The sequence below is a fragment of the Cornus florida genome, unplaced genomic scaffold (genome assembly GCF_030987335.1).
Source record: "Cornus florida cultivar Cherokee Brave unplaced genomic scaffold, ASM3098733v1 CherokeeBrave_3.0.0_Hap2_Chr07, whole genome shotgun sequence".
Classification (NCBI taxonomy): Eukaryota; Viridiplantae; Streptophyta; class Magnoliopsida; order Cornales; family Cornaceae; genus Cornus; species Cornus florida.
Window position 1 is genome coordinate 21,769,136 of NW_026775577.1, and position 18,486 is coordinate 21,787,621.

Here is an 18,486-nt window from a genome sequence, read left to right on the forward strand (position 1 = left end):
ATATATGTTAGTTAGCTTATCAATTGAAGGGGATTCACGTAAGTAGGATAGGAAACAAAAAAAATAAAAGTGAGCTATTTTATAAGACTAAAAGGAATAGGGAGAGAGAAAGAAGCTTGAACCAGTGTAGGTGATTTTATCCGACTACGCGCAATCGGCGGATTTGTTTCAAATCAAATTATTATCTACTTTTTCCCTTTGAATCCATAAATTAATTATTTAATTTATTTAGATTATTTTGGAGCATAGAAAGTATGCTAGGATTTTAATAAATTATTATTTTTTAGTTTATTAAATTAATGAAATTTTAATTATTAGGCTGTTAGATATTTATTTATTTGTCTATGTAATTAAAATTTAGCTAAAAATAATTATTTAAGGCTTTAGGGATTTTTTTAGAATTTTTTGGAATTTTCCAGGATTTTTTTGACATTTTCGGCGAGACTCTGGCGAGATTTCCGGCCACCGGCAATGGGGAAGGTGACCGGAGTAATTCGGTGTGATGTGGCGCACTGTAAACTCGCATCCTGGCCATTAGTTGAATCTGATTGATCCGGTGCATCGCAGTCCATGTTACTGTAGTACACCCGGATCAAGAACCTTTGGATTAGGTGATGATAAGGTAGATTCATCCAGTGTAGCGCGCCCATAGCAAGACCATGCAACCAATGAATCACCAAGCGCCACGTCAGCAGGAACCATTAGTGCGCGCGTGGCTGATGCCAAACGGGTGTGGGGGCGCGTGTAAGCGCGTGCGCGTGTAAGGAAGGTGGCGGTGCATGTGGGAAGCTCTGGGAGGCGCGTGAGGGCGCGTGTGGGACTTCTGCAGTTGCTGGAAAAGTCCAGAATACCCCTAGGGACTGATTTGTAATTTTCAGAAGCTTCAACTTGCATTTTTGGGCCTAAGGTTGGTAGTTACGGGTTTAACGGGATATTAAATTATTATTTTTCTACCCATTAATTATTATTATGTCCGATTAATATTTCTAGACATTAATGGTATCGTTTACAGTATGGATTGCTATTAACGGATGTAATTAATTTAATGACATATTGAAATATTAATTGTGTGATTATTTTAAATGGTATTAATCATTAATGTTAAATTAAATGATTGCATAATTTTCTTCATATAAATTGTCCATTATACATTATGGGATTATTTATGCTGTTAATGAAATATAAATCATTATTATTATGCTGTGTGCATTTCAGGTGGTAAATGGACTACTTAATAAATTATGTCACATTTATATTATATGGATGTGTTGCCATATAGAACCATGTGAGCTGACTAATAAGTTGAGACTCATTTATACCTTATGCATTCGTTGTCATAGACAGATGTGTGACTGTCGGGGTATGTGGTTTAATACTATTGGCATGTGTTGCCTAATTGATATGCTTAGTATATTCATTAGTACCTTGAGATGTGTTACCCCTGTGTAGGACTTATAGTCTGCGTTGTCAGTACTGTGCACCATGTATTAATAGTTGATTTTGCAGGTAGGGAAAGGAGACACTTAATCACCTCATGTGAGTCTAAGTGATCACCGTCTATTCTGGTTAAGGTCATATTATACATTGTGTAGTTTCATTAGGGTGTATACAGATATAGTATACTTTCGAAAATTAATGATTAATTTATTTGATTATCTGGTTTGGGTCATAATAGAGAGGACTTGCTCGTGGGGTTGACCCACTATTGTTGTTATTTCAGGACACGGTCAGTACCCGTTTTAAGGTTGAGGCTTAGCAGTGTGGGACCACCATCCGAACTCATCCACTCTTACGATCTTATCCAGGGTAGAAGTTTTATGTATTATTTTAATTTCAGTTTTATTTACTTCTGATGTTGAACTTTCAGGTTTATATTTAGGGATCCTTGACATAGGATGTCCAAGTTGTATAAAGGAGTATTGTATTTAATAAAGGATAGATGGATGTTTTATTATTTAGTTTTCCTTTCCTGTCTAAATTTTTCTATTATTATCATTTTGTATTCTATGCTTGTATATTACCAATGGTTTTTGATACCTCTCATTTTCGTGTATAAGTTTGATCAACTTATGCGTGGAAAATGTGGGGGTGTTACAGTTGGTATCAGAGCATTCCAGGTTCGAGTGTCTTAGGGATCTGTGGTTACTATACTTTCGCGTTGTGTATTATGATAATTAGAGCCTAAGTCTTAGGATTCTTTGTACTCTTTTAGTCGGTCCATTATGATGTGCTGACGTTAGATTTTCTAATTTGACAGAAGAATGGTTAGACGTGAGATAAGGAGTGCGAACAGAAATCGCAGTATTTCCCCAAATCAAGATGAGAATCAGGAATTTTCTCCTCAAATTGCTGATATCATTGCACGAGCTGTAGCAGCAGGAGTAACATCTGCTCTACGAAACTAGCAACCTCCTCAGATGGCACCTACTCCTGAACCAGTAGCACAGCCAATGTCGTGCGACAAAACTCGTCACTCGTTTATCAGAGGGAATCCACCATCATTTGCAGGGTCCACAGATGTCATGTTAGCATATCAATGGAAACAGGAGAGCAAACGTCATCTTCGGATGGTAGTCTGTATCGAAGTGCAGAAACAGATGTTAGCTACTTTTATGCTGATAGGCAATGCGTTACAGTGGTGGGAGTCTATCACTACCATTGAAGAGAGGACCAGATTGACATATGCTGAATTTCAGACTCGCTTTGATAACAAGTATTTTCCCTTGTTAGTAAGATCGGCAATGAAGACCGAATTTCTGGATCTACAACAAGGGGATATGACCGTGGCCAAATATGAACAAAAGTTCATCAATTTGTCTTTATTCGCACCAGAGGAGGTGAATACTAAAGAAAAGAAGAGAGACCGTTTTGTTAAGGGGTTAATATGGCCAATTAAGATGGTAATCGTAGGTAGTCCTGCATATACTACTTATATATAGGTGGTTAATGCCGCTTTACAGCACTGCCAGATAAGGAGTGATTACCGGAAATCCAAGGGAGATAAGCGGGCTGACCGATACTTCACTCACCAGACAAGGGAGAGGGGAAGCAGTAGTGGTACCAAGTTTAATGACCGGGGCATAGTTCAAGGACATCAACCTTGGAAGAAAAACAAAGGAAACACAAAGGTGCAGAGAGATGGGGTTCCTAATCAGGGTAGGCAAGTTGGGGTACCTCAGACGGGATAGGAATAGTTTTCGGGAAATCAACAAAGGAGGCAGACAGGTCCTTTTCAGGGACGTTGTTATCACTGTCGCGAGATTGGGCATCCAGCTAAGATGTGTCCCAAAGCTAAGCAGGGACAGTATGGGCAGCCGAGACCTAATCAGTCGTTCCCTTTACTGTCCCCACAAATACCACGTAGCCAAGTTCAGAACTTTCCGACACTTCTAGCACCACCACTTCCTCAGGGACAACTTCCACAACAGTTGCAGCAGGGCAGGGTATATAACGTCATGCCATATAATGTGCAGTCTCCTCAGGCTATTGAGGGTATGTTTTTTATACATGGTAGATCTGCTTGTATACTGTTTGACACTGGTGCATCACATTCTTTTGTGTCTAGATCCTTTGTTAACTTATCTGGTATGGCGACTCAGTTTTGTGACCAACCTCTCAATATTTATACACCATTGGGAGTTGGCATAATTTTACGAGAGCGTAGCGGTGATATCCTTATAGATATGGGCCGGCTTCGATTTCTTGCAAATTTGTTAGTTTTGGATATGCATTCTTATGATGTTATACTTGGGATGGACTGGTTATCTCAGCACCATGCTCAGGTTAACTGTTACGAAAAGTCTATTGTATTTGCTATACTAGGACAGGAGATGTATCTTATTGTTGTACCACAAACTGATAAAGGGTCTAGCACTTATTTATTCTTTATTGAGGAGGACTCACAGGAAGAGACTGCGGTATCTTTTGAAAGTATTCCAGTAGTGCAGGAATTTAAGGATGTATTCCAGGAAATTCCAGACTTGCCACCGAGTCGGGAGATAGACTTCGTCATTGATTTAGCTCCAAGCACTACGCCTATTGCTAAGGCACCATATAGAATGGCACCAGTGGAGATGCGAGAGTTAAAAGATCAAATTCAGCAGTTGCTCAGCCAGGGATTTATTCGCAGAGGTACCTTACCATGGGGAGCACCAGTGTTATTTGTTAAGAAGAATGATGGATTTCTTCGTCTTTGTATTGATTACAGAGAACTGAACAAGGTCACTATTCGCAATAAGTACCTGTTGCCCAGAATTGATGACCTGTTTGATCAGTTGAAGGGAGCTACTTACTTCTCGAAAATCGATTTGAGATCTGGTTATCATCAGCTACGAGTCAGAGAACAAGATGTTCCCAAGACAGCATTTCTCACAAGGTACGGATCTTATGAGTTTCGTGTTATGCCTTTCAGCTTAACTAATACCCTAGCCGTCTTTATGGACTTGATGAACAGAGTATTCAGAGAGTACTTAGATCAGTTTGTCACTATTTTCATCGATGATATTCTGGTTTACTCTAAGTCGGAGAAGGACCATGCCAGACATTTACGCACCGTTTTGCAGACATTTCACGAACATCAGTTGTTTGCAAAGTTTGAGAAGTATGAATTTTGGCAGAAAGAGGTCTAATTTCTGGGCCATGTAGTGTCAGAAGAAGGGTTAGCAGTAGATCCAGCCAAGGTTGCGGTAGTTATGGAGTAGGGACAGCCTACCTCACCGACAGAGATTCGCAGTTTTTTGGGATTTGTGGGGTATTACCTCAGGTTCATCCAGGGATTCTCCAAAATTGCGGGTCCACTTACTCATCTGACCAAAAAGAATGTACCTTTCGTATGAGATGATTCTTGTCAGACTGCTTTTACTAAATTGAAGAGTAAGTTAACTTCTACACCTGTCTTAGTTACACCTCAGAGTGGAATCAAGTATTTTGTATATACCGACGCTTCTCTAAAGGGTTTGGGTTGTGTGTTGATGTAAGAAGAGCGACCAGTTTCTTATGGGTCCCGGAAGCTTAAGCCTCATGAGCTTAATTACCCGACTCACGATTTGGAGTTAGCAGTAGTGGTTTTTGCCTTGCGTATATGGAGGCATTACCTTTTGGGGGAGACTTTTCGATTTTTTAGTGATCATAAGAGTTTGCAACATTTGTTTACACAGAAGGAACTGAATATGAGACAGCACAGGTGGTTAGAGTTCGTGAAAGATTATCACTTCTCTATTCAATATCATCCAGGGAAAGCGAATGTAGTAGCAGATGCACTCAGCCGCCGACCCTATGTCAGCCTTTCAGCTTTGTTTGCAACAGAGTGGGATGCTTTGAAGGCTGTTGATAAGTTAGCAGAAGCTTTTATGGCATGTGTGGTAGTAACTCCTTCTATCATTCACCAGATCATTAAAGCTCAACTCACAGATCAACAGTGTATTGATCGGGTTTTGGAGTTAGCTTCAGGAGATGTTCCTTTTTATTCCATGGGTACCGATGGAGGATTGAGGTACAAGGGACGTTTAACTGTTCCTTTAGCTGATAATTTGAGAAATGTTGTGATGAGAGAGACACACACTTCTCAATTTTCTGTACATCTAAGGGGAGACAAGATGTATCAGGACATAAAACGCCAGTTTTGGTGGGCCGGTATGAAGAGAGATATAGCTATCTTCGTCTTTAAATGCAACACTTGTCAGATGGTTAAGATTGATCATCAGAGACCGCCAGGATCTTTACAACCACTTCCCATACCAGAGTGGAAATGGGAGAGTATTTCTATGGACTTCATCGAGGGATTACCTACTTCACATCATAATCACAATTCTATTTTGGGTCATTGTTGATAGATTGACCAAGTCTGCTCATTTTTTGCCTGTTCGTTCAAACTTTACGTCAGAATAGTATGCTAAGCTTTATATTGCAGAAATGGTAAAACTTCATGGCATACCATTGTCCATCGTATCAGATAGAGATCCAAATTTTGTATCAGGATTTTGGAGGAGCTTTTAGCAGGCTTTGGGTACAGAACTTTATCTTAGCACTGCTTATCGTTGTAATGACCCGGATTTTCACGGATATTTTTTTTCCGTTGTCTTTCCTTTCTGAGTTCAGTTCCTCTTCGCTTAGTGTCGTCTCAAGTGCTCTAGAGTGATTTCTGAGACTCTTTTCTGTGGATTGACAACTTCCTTTGAGGACCTAGTCGTTTCCACATTTTTCGTTTTTCGACACTATTCATTTTTCGTCCTTTTCCCTATTTTGTCATTTTCCCTATTTTGTCTTCTCCCCATTTGACACTTTGTTGGCGTAACCACACTTCTTATGTTCGGAGTTGGTTTTTGACTTTATGTATCTCTATCTTGAGTGGTTTCCACGAAATACGAATCTTTACTTTTGCAAGAAAATACTCTAGTTACTCCCGGTGTCCATAGGGGCATGGATGCAAAGTTCTTTGAAATTATTTTCTTTTCTTGGGGTGTTTTTCGTAAATATCTTTTGAAGATATTTTATTTCAGGGGTTTTTAAGAAAATATTTTTGGAAGATATTTTCATTCTAGGCCATTAGTGTAGTTTTCACTTTTTGGAGGGGCCATTCTGCAATTAATGAAAGTTATTGCTAAATGCCTTGTTTTGAGCCTGGATCCTTGTATAGGATTAATTTTCACTTTTCGTCGAGTCGTATACTCTTAGAAATTCCTTCTGGTCATTGTTTTCCAGTTTCAGGGTTTCTGGCCCTAGTTAGCGCCAAACTTGTTTGGGGCATAACTTTCTGATCGGGACTCAGTTTTTGACATCGTTTCTTCCGTTATTCATATTTTCTCATTTTAAATCTTTTTCGTTCATAGAGTTTTGTCATTTGAGCGCGTCTGCTCAAATTTCACTTTTTCAGACCCGGCGGGGCCCGTTCGGGACACTTTTTGAGATTTCTATAAAAGGGGGGTGAGATATTTTATTTTTTCATCTTCCCCACTCTCTTGCACAACCTGAAGCTTCCATGGCAGCCCAAGGGAGGCTGCCACCTTCTCTCTCCTCTTTTGAGCTTCATTCCTTCGTTAGAACATAGAAGGGCCTTTGCGTTTAGTGTTCGTGTTGACTATGCGCTTCTTTCACCCTTATTAGAACCCATTTCTGACCATTCTTTGAGTTTGGGTTTGAAGTCAAGTTGTGATTTTGATGGGGCTTCTAGGTTTACACCGTGCACATAACCCCCAAGGAAGCCCCATCAAAATCACAACTTGACTTCAAACCCAAACTCAAAGAATGGTCAGAAATGGGTTCTAATAAGGGTGAAAGAAGTGCGTAGTCAACACGAACATTAAACGCAAAGGCCCTTCTATGTTCAGAAACGGTCACTAAACTTGACTCAAAGAATGGTCAGAAACGGTTTCCATTTGGTGGCTTTTGAGATTTTCATCTCAAATTGAGGTAGGGGATGTTCTAGGCTTTTGTGTGTGTTGTATTAAGTGTTTAGCATGATTATACAACTTAATTGCATGCCTTGTATCAATTCTAGAAAATAAGTATTAATTATTTCTTTGTATGAAATTTAATTTACAAGGATGTGTATAACTTAGAATGGAATTGTGGCATGTTAGAAAATTATGTTTTAATATGTTTGTTAACATATATTAAATTGGGATTAATTGAATAAGAATTGCACTTTTTCTTTAATATTTATCTTTGGTGAAAGATTAAATCCCATAGCCATACTTTTCATGAAATGAACTTGTAGAATACTTTTAAATTAAGTCTTAGCATGTTTGTTAACATACTTTAATTTGAGAGTATTTGGACAAGTATGAAAATCTAGAGATTTTAAATTAAATGATTAATTAAAATCTATTTAATGGTTCCCTTGGCCCAATTAAGTTTTTTACTTGATAATCATGATGACTAGGACTTGTGTACTAATATATATTAAATTGGGACTATTTGAAGTTGCTTTGAAATTTAGAAGTTTAATTATCATGATATAATTAAATTCTACCTTGTTGTGCCATTGGCCTAATTGAGATTTTAGTGAATGTATGTATTTACTATGCTATATTGTATGATATGCATTGATTAAGGGCCATTTGATTAAGATTTAAAAGTTAGGGAATTTAATTAGTTTATTTGATTAAATTCCGTTTCTATTGCTTTAATGATTAAATCTTAAAATTGGCATTGATAGTAGTTTGAAGCATGATTTTAGACTTGTAATAGATTTATAAATTATGTTTTCAGTATTGGATTATATTGTTATAGCGTGTAGCGAATCGCACACTAAAGATTCGACATGTGATGTTATTATAGCGCGTAACGAATCGCTCTCTGAAGATTCGACATTGTCATCGTATAATTGTTATGGATTTAGAGCATGTGTTGTGCGGTTACAACCTACTTGTGCATGAAGGTAGTTTCGTGTACTGTTTAATACGTATATAAGTTGTTAACTTATTTATTTTGGAGTTGCTTGGGACATTGTTAAGCTGTGATGGCTAGGGTTTGGCTCTAGTACGGGGACAAGAGTCCTCTAAGTCAAAAGTTCGCGCGTTGGGTAGGCTGACTGGGGGTTAGTAGCTCCAAATTTGCCTTGTCTCGGCGAAAATCCGAGGTGTGATGTCCAAGTCTTCCACTATTTGATTTCGCATTCAATTCCAAGTTGACAACCAATCTTTAATTGTGACTTGTGGTTTTGGTAATTGGCGATTTGATGTTGTTAAGTACATCCATACTAAATTGATATATTTAGTTGATTTCACACTTTTAAATTGCTAGTTGATAACTTAGAGAATCTATGTCTTGATGTGTGGTATTAGATATTCTAATTATGCTAAATTGTTATATTTAGTTGATGTTACATTTTAGACTTCAAGTTGATAACCTTGAGAACCACTATGTTGTTGCTTTGTGTAAGCATGCTCCTATGTTGTTGCTTTGTGTAAGCATGACCATATGTTGTTAAAATTGGATGAATGAGGTGATTGATGCTAGAAATGATCTTAGGTAGCTAGGATGCTCCCTGAATCTCACCTTGACATAGACGTTAGGTGGAATGAACCACAATAATTAAATCATGTAACTTGTAAAACTTTAGGTCGATGCATGCTCATTTCTTACGAGTAGCTTTATGTTACTCACCCCTATGATACTGGGGCATATTTCAGGTACAGGATGCAAGATTGGAGATTGTAATTGCTTGGGTGATTTGCTGAATTGAGCTTCTTTAGAAGCATTCTTATTCACATGCAAGTGTTAGCATATTCATGATTTGTCTATAAAATGTAATTTTTCTAATTTGGAGGTTTGACATATCAAATGTTGTAAATGTATTATAATGAGGCTATAGGCCATTGTAGCACATCTATTTTATCATATTACATATACTTGCATGCTCACTTTGGCAAACAATACCTTCCTTGATGAAACAAAAACTCTAAGTAGCATTTTTAGGGAGTTTTACCGCATTTCGGGTATTTCACAATGTATTTTTTTTTCATTTTTCCTCACGGTCACGTAGAAAACTCAATTTTGAGGGGGTTTCTTCTTTGTGTTTTTCCAGAAAACATCATCTTGGCCCTCAAAAATTAATATTTTTCCGAAAAATCCTTGCTGCCAGGTTTTGCAAATTTTTAGTACAAATGTAGTTGGTACTATTCATCGACTTTTTTTAAAAAAAAATCGTCACGACCAATCTGAAACTTCCAGAGGTCTTGTGGGTGCATTTTAAGATTACATTTTCAATTTAGGTAATTTAAAAACCTCCCGAAGCCCTATTTCCAAAACTTGGGCAATAGCTCGGATTAGTTTTTTTCCCTCTTGACCTGATTTTCTTGGAGGCATTCTGGGCATTTTACAGTGCATTTTTTTTGTTTCCGTCCATGTTGGGGGTAGGAAACTTGATTTTAGGGGGGGTTTCTTCTTTGAGTTTTTCCAAAAAAGTCCGTTTAGATGCCCGTTTTTACTCTTAGTTGCAGCAGTGGTGGGTTGTCCTTGTCGGGCCGCCACGACATCATTTTTGTTTTTGACATTTCTCCCCCGTCTGGACTCCAAATTGAGTAAACTTTTTTTTGAACTAGACTAATTTTTCATTGTCTTTCCAGTGGTGTGCTCGATAGCACCTGAATCCATTTTTTGTAAAATAACCATTTTGCCCCTAGGTTCTTTTCGTCCGTTTTTGAAGCGACACTTCTACATTTGTTTCCTATGGGTTCCGTGACCTCATTGAGGGTCACATTGGTGTCTTAAAGACGCATTGTATCTATAGAGACTGTTATTTCACCTTTCGCTTCCGCATTTCAGATCCATTATCGGGTCATCTTTTGGTCATCACCGACGCACCGGGTTTACAAAACTTGGGCCGTCACAATCATCCTCAGACAGATGGACAGACAGAGCAAGTTAATCAAATTTTAGAAGACATGTTGCGGGCATGTGTTCTTGATTTTAAGGGCAATTGGGAGGAATATTTGCCGCTTTCAGAGTTTGCTTATAACAATAGTTATCAGAAAACTATTGGTATGGCACCATTTGAGGCTTTGTACGGTAGACTGTGTAAGTCTCCTGTTTATTGGCTTGGAGTTGGCGAGAAGAGCATTTTAGGTGCTGAATTTATTAAGGACACGCTAGAAAAGATCGCTATCATTAGAGATCGGATGCGTACAGCCCAAAGCAGACAGAAAAGTTACGCTGACCATCGAACTCGTGTTTTAGAGTTTAAGGTTGGTGATCAGGTTTTACTTAAGGTTTCTCCCATGAAGGGAGTAATGCGGTTTGTGTCAAAGGGTAAGTTATCGCCTCGTTTTGTGGATCCTTTTATGATTACAGATCGGATTGGGGCAGTAGCTTATCGTCTGGCTTTACCAGATAATCTTCATAAGGTACATAATGTCTTTCATGTATCCATGCTGCGAAAATTTCTACGAGAAGAGGACAGATATCAACACATTGATGTGGGTGAGATTGAGTTGCAACCCGATGCAACCTATTTAGAACAACCTTACTGTATTCTCGATCGTAGGAATCAGATATTGCGCACGAAGACTATTCCATTAGTACGTGTACAGTGGAGTCATCATAGTGAGACAGAGTCTACTTGGGAACGGGAAGATATTATCCGTGCCAAATATCCAGAGCTCTTTCATACAGGTATGTAGTAAATTTCGGGGACGAAATTCCTTTATTAGGGGGGGAGAATGTAATACCCCATATTTTTTTAAAGTGTTTATTTAAATCAATTCTGTATTGGGTTAATTAGTTAAATGTGTAGATTTATTCACCTATTAATTGTGTATGCTAAATTATTAAATTAATCTTATTTATTTGTACATGTAATATTAATTATATGTTTTTTATATTATAATGTTAATTGGTTATGTTTTATATTAAGTAATATTAGTTAATTAAAGTAGTACGTTTGTAAAGTAGTGTATTATTATGTAATAATAATAATAATAATAATAATAATATTATTATTATTATTATTATTATTATTATTATTATTATTATTAAAACTATGTCATTATGTAACTTTGAGATTAGGATAAAATCTCATTTACTATGGTGGAATTTTATGCCAATTATTTGACTTAGATTGCATGGCTTAAAGTAATGTAGGTGGGAAGGTTTTGATAGTTATGATAAATTAGATATTTGTAATATTTATATTATATAAGTTAGTATATATATATATATGTTAGTTAGCTTATCAATTGAAGGTGATTCACGTAAGTAGGATAGGAAACAAAAAAATAAAAGTGAGTTATTTTATAAGAGTAAAAGGAATAAGGAGAGAGAAAGAAGCTTGGACCGGTATTGGTGATTTTACCCGACTACACGCAACCGGCGGATTTGTTTCAAATTCATAAGGCAAGTTATTATCTACTTTTCCCCTTTGAATCCATAAATTAATTATTTAATTTATTTAGATTATTTTGGAGCATAGAGAGCATGCTAGGATTTTAATAAATTATTATTTTTTAGTTTATTAAATTAATAAAATTTTAATTATTAGGTTGTTAGATATTTATTTATTTGTCTATGTAATTAAAATATAGCTAAAAATAATTATTTAAGGCTTTAGGGATTTTTTTTAGAATTTTCTGAATTTTTCGGGATTTTTCTGAAATTTCCGGCAAGACTCCGGCGAGATTTCCGGCCACCGGCAGCGAGGAAGGTGACCGGAGTAATCCGGTGTGATGCGGTGCACTGTAAACCCGTATCCTGGCCATTAGTTGAATCTGATTGATCCGGTGCATCGCAGTCCATGTTACTGTAGTACACCCGGATCAAGAACCTTTGGATTAGGTGATGATAAGGTAGATTCATCCAGTGTAGCGTGCCCATAGCAAGACCATGCAACCAATGAATCAGCAAGCGCCACGTTAGCAGGAACCATTAGTGCGTGCGTGGCAGCGCGTGCACGCGCGTGGCTGACGCCAAACGCGCGTGGGGGCGCGTGTAAGCGCGTGCGCGTGTGAGGAAGGTGGCAGCGCGTGTGGGAAGCTCTGGGAGGCGCATGAGGGCGCGTGTGGGACTTTTACAGCTGCTGGAAAAGTCCAGAATACCCCTAGGGACTGATTTGTAATTTCCAAAAGCTTCAACTTGCATTTTTGGGCCTAAGGTTGGTAGTTACGGGTTTAACGGGATATTAAATTATTATTTTACTACCCGTTAATTATTATTATGTTCGATTAATATTTCTAGACATTAATGGTATCGTTTACAGTACGGATCGCTATTAACGGATGTAATTAATTTAATGACATATTGAAATATTAATTGAGTGATTATTTTAAATGATATTAATCATTAATGTTAAATTAAATGATTGCATCATTTTCTTCATATAAATTGTCCATTATACATTATAGGATTATTTATGCTATTAATGAAATATAAATCATTATCATTATTCTGTATGCATTTCAGGTGGTAAATGGACTACTTAATAAATTATATCGCATTTATATTATATGGATGTGTTGTCATATAGAATCATGTAAGCTGACTAATAAGTTGAGACTCATTTATACCTTATGCATTCGTTGTCATAGACAGATGTGTGACTGTCGGGGTATGTGGCTTAATACTATTGGCATGTGTTGCCTAATTGATATGTTCAGTATATTCATTAGTACCTTGAGATGTGTTACCCCTGTTTAGGACTTATAGTCTGCGTTGTCAGTACCGTGCACCGTGTATTAATAGTTGATTTCCTAGGTAGGGAAATGAGACACTTAATCACCTCATGTGAGTCTAAGTGATCACCGTCTATTCTAGTTGAGGTCATATTATACATTGCGTAGTTTCATTAGGGTGTATACAGATATAGTATACTTCCGAATATTAATGATTAATTTATTTGATTCTTTGGTTTGGGTCATAGTATAGAGGACTTGCTCGTGGGGTTGACCCACCATTGTTGTTATTTCAAGACATGGTCAGTACCCGTTTCAAGGTTGAGGCTTAGCAGTGTGGGACCACCATCCGAACTCATCTACTCTTACGGTCTTATCCAGGATAGAAGTTTTATGTATTATTTTAATTTCAGTTTTATTTACTTCTGACGTTGAACTTTCAGGCTTATATTTAGGATCCTTGACATAGGATTTCTAAGTTGTATAAAGGAGTATTGTATTTGATAAAGGATGGATGGATGTTTTATTATTTACTTTTCCTTTCCTATCTAAATTCTTCTATTATTATCATTTTGTATTCCATACTTGTATATTACCAATGGTTTTTGATACCTCTCATTTTTCGTGTATAAGCCTGATAAACTTATGTGTGGAAAATGTGGGGGTGTTACATATATAGTACACACTATAGGACGATCACTAATCCAGTAGGTCTGTCTCAGCCTTAGTAGAGATACCATGCAAATCGCACAATATTGTGGTCGTGTGTACCTAGACCTACCAGGGAACAACACCTATGTCCAGTTATCCATCCTAGGCGATATACGTGCCCTAACCATGGTCCTGAGACTCAAACTCATACCATGGTACCATATAATAAATGTATAAAGTCCGTACTCCTCCTAATACAAAATACCATCCATCTGTGTAGTGGTCTAGTATATGTATAATCATCTGTCCTGAAACCATATTAAGTCATGCAGCTATTTTGTTGTCATGACACAAGTAGGTGATGGACTTAACCTATATGGTTAATCCGTTCCTTAATCCAAAGTAGGTAGGACGTAGTGTTTGAACTAGTCCGTACCTAGTATGTCACCGTCCCATACCGGTACAAACAATCCTCCAGTTAATCAAGTTGACAAAACGGTAATAGCTACTTATCAACCCTACTCCAGTATTAGCATAATTATATTCTAACAAGTGTATGACAAAATTATGCATTCAATATAACATTTAGAATTCCTATTCCAATCTTTGATATAACTGAAGATTTACACATTTAACGCCTCCACAACAGTATCGTATTTGATGAAATCAAACAGTAGAAATAAATATCAATTACATCCATCTAAGCATACTTTTTTTCCAGATAAATAACTATATGCTTATATCACAACTGAGACATGATTAACCATATTAAATCATGTAAAGAAACCAAACTCGTTTAGAAAAACAGTAAGAAGTTTCAAGTTATTATCCAACCTTCCACATACAGGTATTATTGTTTAACCCTTTAACTTTTCATATTTCAACATACCAGTGATTAACATGCTGCTCAGAAATCTTTATATGTCTGTAACAGGTATATACACCATTCACAACAACTGAAAACCCTTAAACCAACCCCTATTGGCCCAAAACCAACCCAGAACACGAAAAATCATAAAAGAAGGGGAGCAGCCGCCTCCACAACAAATGGAGCCACCTCTCCCCTTGGTATAGCCGCCTTCACCACAAGTGGAGCCGGCTCTACTCCCCTGTGATCCGTTTGTGCGAAAACTGATCAACTTCTCTGCCTCCGGCGAAGCTCAAAGCCTCTGTACTGTTTTTAACCTTCATCTTAGGTTCAATCTTAGTCCTAGACAAATTTAAACCACTGAAATCCAATCCTAACATGTAAAGAAACACAAGTTCTTATGCCCCGATTACAGAACCTCCGTTAGAAAGTTTAAGCAACTTATAACAGATTCATACAAATTAACTTAGTGAAGACAAAAACTGATCTAAGAACTTGTTCTAGGGTTCAAACTTAGCTACCAGACATCCAATCCATTACTAATCCCTATTAAACAAAGCTTATACATAATAATGAAAGGAACAATTAACAGAGCAACTTCCTACACAAAACAGATTTATGCAACGTTTCAACAACCGAATCAAACATGCTTTCAAGCTTAATATTAACTTCAATTTAATCTGTTTTAATGCTTGATAAATCCCTGGAGTCTACTAGGAATGCACAGAACACGAATTAAAGGGAGGGAATAGAATAATGACTTGCGTTTGAGTTTCAGATTTGAAACTCTAAACTGTCGTCTCCTGAATTTTTCGACGAAGTTTCTAACTGTTGTTCCACCGCCGTCTCTTTTGGTTTAGTCTTAGTTGAAGCCCACAACCCTAGCTTCCTTCTTTTATCCTTCTCTGTAAGCTCTCAAGTTTCCACTCTCTATTTTCTCAGAACCACAACTGTTGCTCTCTATTTTTTCACTACGTGTATGGGTTTTGTTTTTAAAACCCTAGGTAGAACTCGTACATGTATATTTATAGGTGTTTGTAATACACAACCCTAATTCTAGTTGTAATATAAGAAGGAAACCTACATATACTAAGTCGGCTACCATGAAACCTAAAACCCTAACCCTAATTTATGCAGTTAAATAAATACACACTGAATTAAGTAATTAAATAAATTAAAAAAGTATAGTAGGTAAAATAGTAAAAGACAACTCATTAATTAAAAAAACTTAAACAAATAATTCCAATTAAGTAAACAAAATAAAACAATTAACAATTATTCAAATAAAAAGACAATTAAAGAAAACAAGTTAATGAAAAATAAACAATAAAAATAAACAATAAAAATAAATGCAATTTAAACAATTTAATAAATATCATTTAATAAATACCAGGACTATCCTTTTGAAATTAGGGGTATTACACTTCCCACAGACGGCGCCAATTGTAAATGCAAGAAAATATCTCTCCAAATTTCTTTAGAGTTTCATTACATTTCTCATTTTTTTTCCTCTTTCTTTTTCTCCTCCTTTCCTATTTATAGGCAATTACAAGTGTTATTACTAATTTCTTATGTTGGGCTCTTAGTCTTCGGGCCCTCTTCCTTTTGGGCTTGACCCAATCCGGTGGATCTCAGGTGTTGGGCATGTTGTATTACTCTTTAAGCTTGGGCCAGAACCTGCTGCCCAACCCGATACTCTCCTCTCCGGTCAGATCCGGCCCACTCTATCTTCAGTATCCTCAAAAGTAAATAAAAATATAAGTGTTTAGGTATAATAGGGTAAAATTTATATTACTTCTTATGAGTCACGCTTCTCTAAACAGAACATTTAATTTAAGATGGAGGAAGTAAAAAACAATTACGGAGTTAATAAAGACCATTAACATCATAATCTGTTCTCTATTTTTAAGTTTAAATTTTTTTTCTTTTTAGTTTGATTTCTAAAAAATCTCTCAATACCACCACTTATAAATATGGGTATACCCCCAAGGCCCCTTGCATTATCTTTCTCTCTCTAAAATTTGGAGGTCAGGCTCATTAACAAAACCCACCACTACCACATTTTCTCTCTCTAAAATTCTCGATCTCTCTGTGCATACCCTCATGGTTCACTTGTTCAAGCATTCATTTGCTCTCTCTGCTTTTCATCTACTAGAGCCGGTAATTATCTTTTCTCTCATTCTATTTACAATAAATTTTCTTTATTTTTATTTCCAATGATTTCATTACATAATTACAACTCCATATTATAAGCATTTGCTCTCTTTATAGTCATTTGTGGGTTCTTAAACATTTTTTGTATGTTGGTTGATCTCTTATCTGTATTCCTTGATAAGTTTTGTATTTCAAGTGTGCCTTATGTTATTTATGATTATTTGCTTGTGAGCTCTGAAATTTTTATGTGAACAAGTTTCTTTTGAATGCAGATTACGTTTAGTTCTTGTGAGAGGAAATTAATTGAACTGAGGAGTATCGGTAAAGGTATATAATAATTTATTTGTTTAATTAGAATTTATTACTCATAAATTGTGTTATTGAATTTATGTTAATAGAATTGTTTCTGTGTTGATTCTGTGTGACAAAATATTATACTCAAACCTTTCAAATATATATATATATATATATATATATATATATATATATATATATATATATTAAAATCAAATATGAGATGATTGAAATAATCTTTCATATATTTCATAATATTTTGACAGGTTCTAATCCACAGGAGGCTCAATGTTTGAGGTTCCAATTTTTTTTTTTTTTTTTTTTTTCCTGGTGGATCTATTTTAAAGATTTTTTTGTAAATTTTTGTTGTTGATTATTAATGGAAAATACAAGTGTCATTACTCCCCCCCAATGGATTCATTCAATATCTATGTTGTGTTTTGACTGAATTAACGAACCAATGTCCGGAGATCATCTTGTGTTTCTTATAGAGTAGAAGTGAGACGGAGGAGACATAGGCAGAGGATGTGGTTCTGGTTAGGCAAGAATGGAACAAATGGATGATAGAATGAGAAGAGGTGGGGGGTCTGTTCCATGAAGTTGCTTGATTGCTGATGATTTGTGTCTCATGAAGATTTGGGGTTTGGGGAATGCTTCATTAGGGGTATAAAGGGCCGGGTGGATAGGTGTAACGGTTGGCGGTTGTCCATTTATTCAAAAGTTCAAGTTTTTGGATAATGCTACATACCCACACATTTATACCCAATCACTTTCTCATCCGAATTCGATATGGGACAAATGATCTTTGTAACATTCTTTCCCACCTAAACTTGCAACGCCCTCGTTGCGGTCAGGTCACCCTGCTTACCCGAGTGAGTCACTCGGACTCCTTCCGGGCTGGGCTCTTGACATGACATCGGATTAAGGATTAGGTCTGGCTGTGGCTTTGATACCAATGGTAACAGGTGGACACTTGCCCATTTTGTGAGTCATACGCAGCGGAAATTACTTAAAAAGTTTTTGTTTGTTTTATAAAAACAGATTTGTGTCCTTAACTTTGCTTATTTTATGTTTTAACAAGTAAACAATTAATCACATGTAGATAAAATAATGCGGAGTATAAAGTTAAAGATGGCACCAGGATTTTAGCGAGGAAACCCCAGTTGATAAACGTCAACTGTTATGGGAAAAACCTCGTGGATTGTACAGTCCAAAGTAAACCAATCCACTATGCTTGAAATAAAGTATACCGAACTTTGACTCTGGCTCACACCCTATCGTTCTACACCACACCAATCGCTGACGATCTTTTGGCTTTGCGACTCCTCGTCCAATAGTAACTTGATCTCAGATTAACACTTGATATTTGTAGAATAGTAGTAGGTAGATCAGACAACACTCCACGAATGCTCCAAC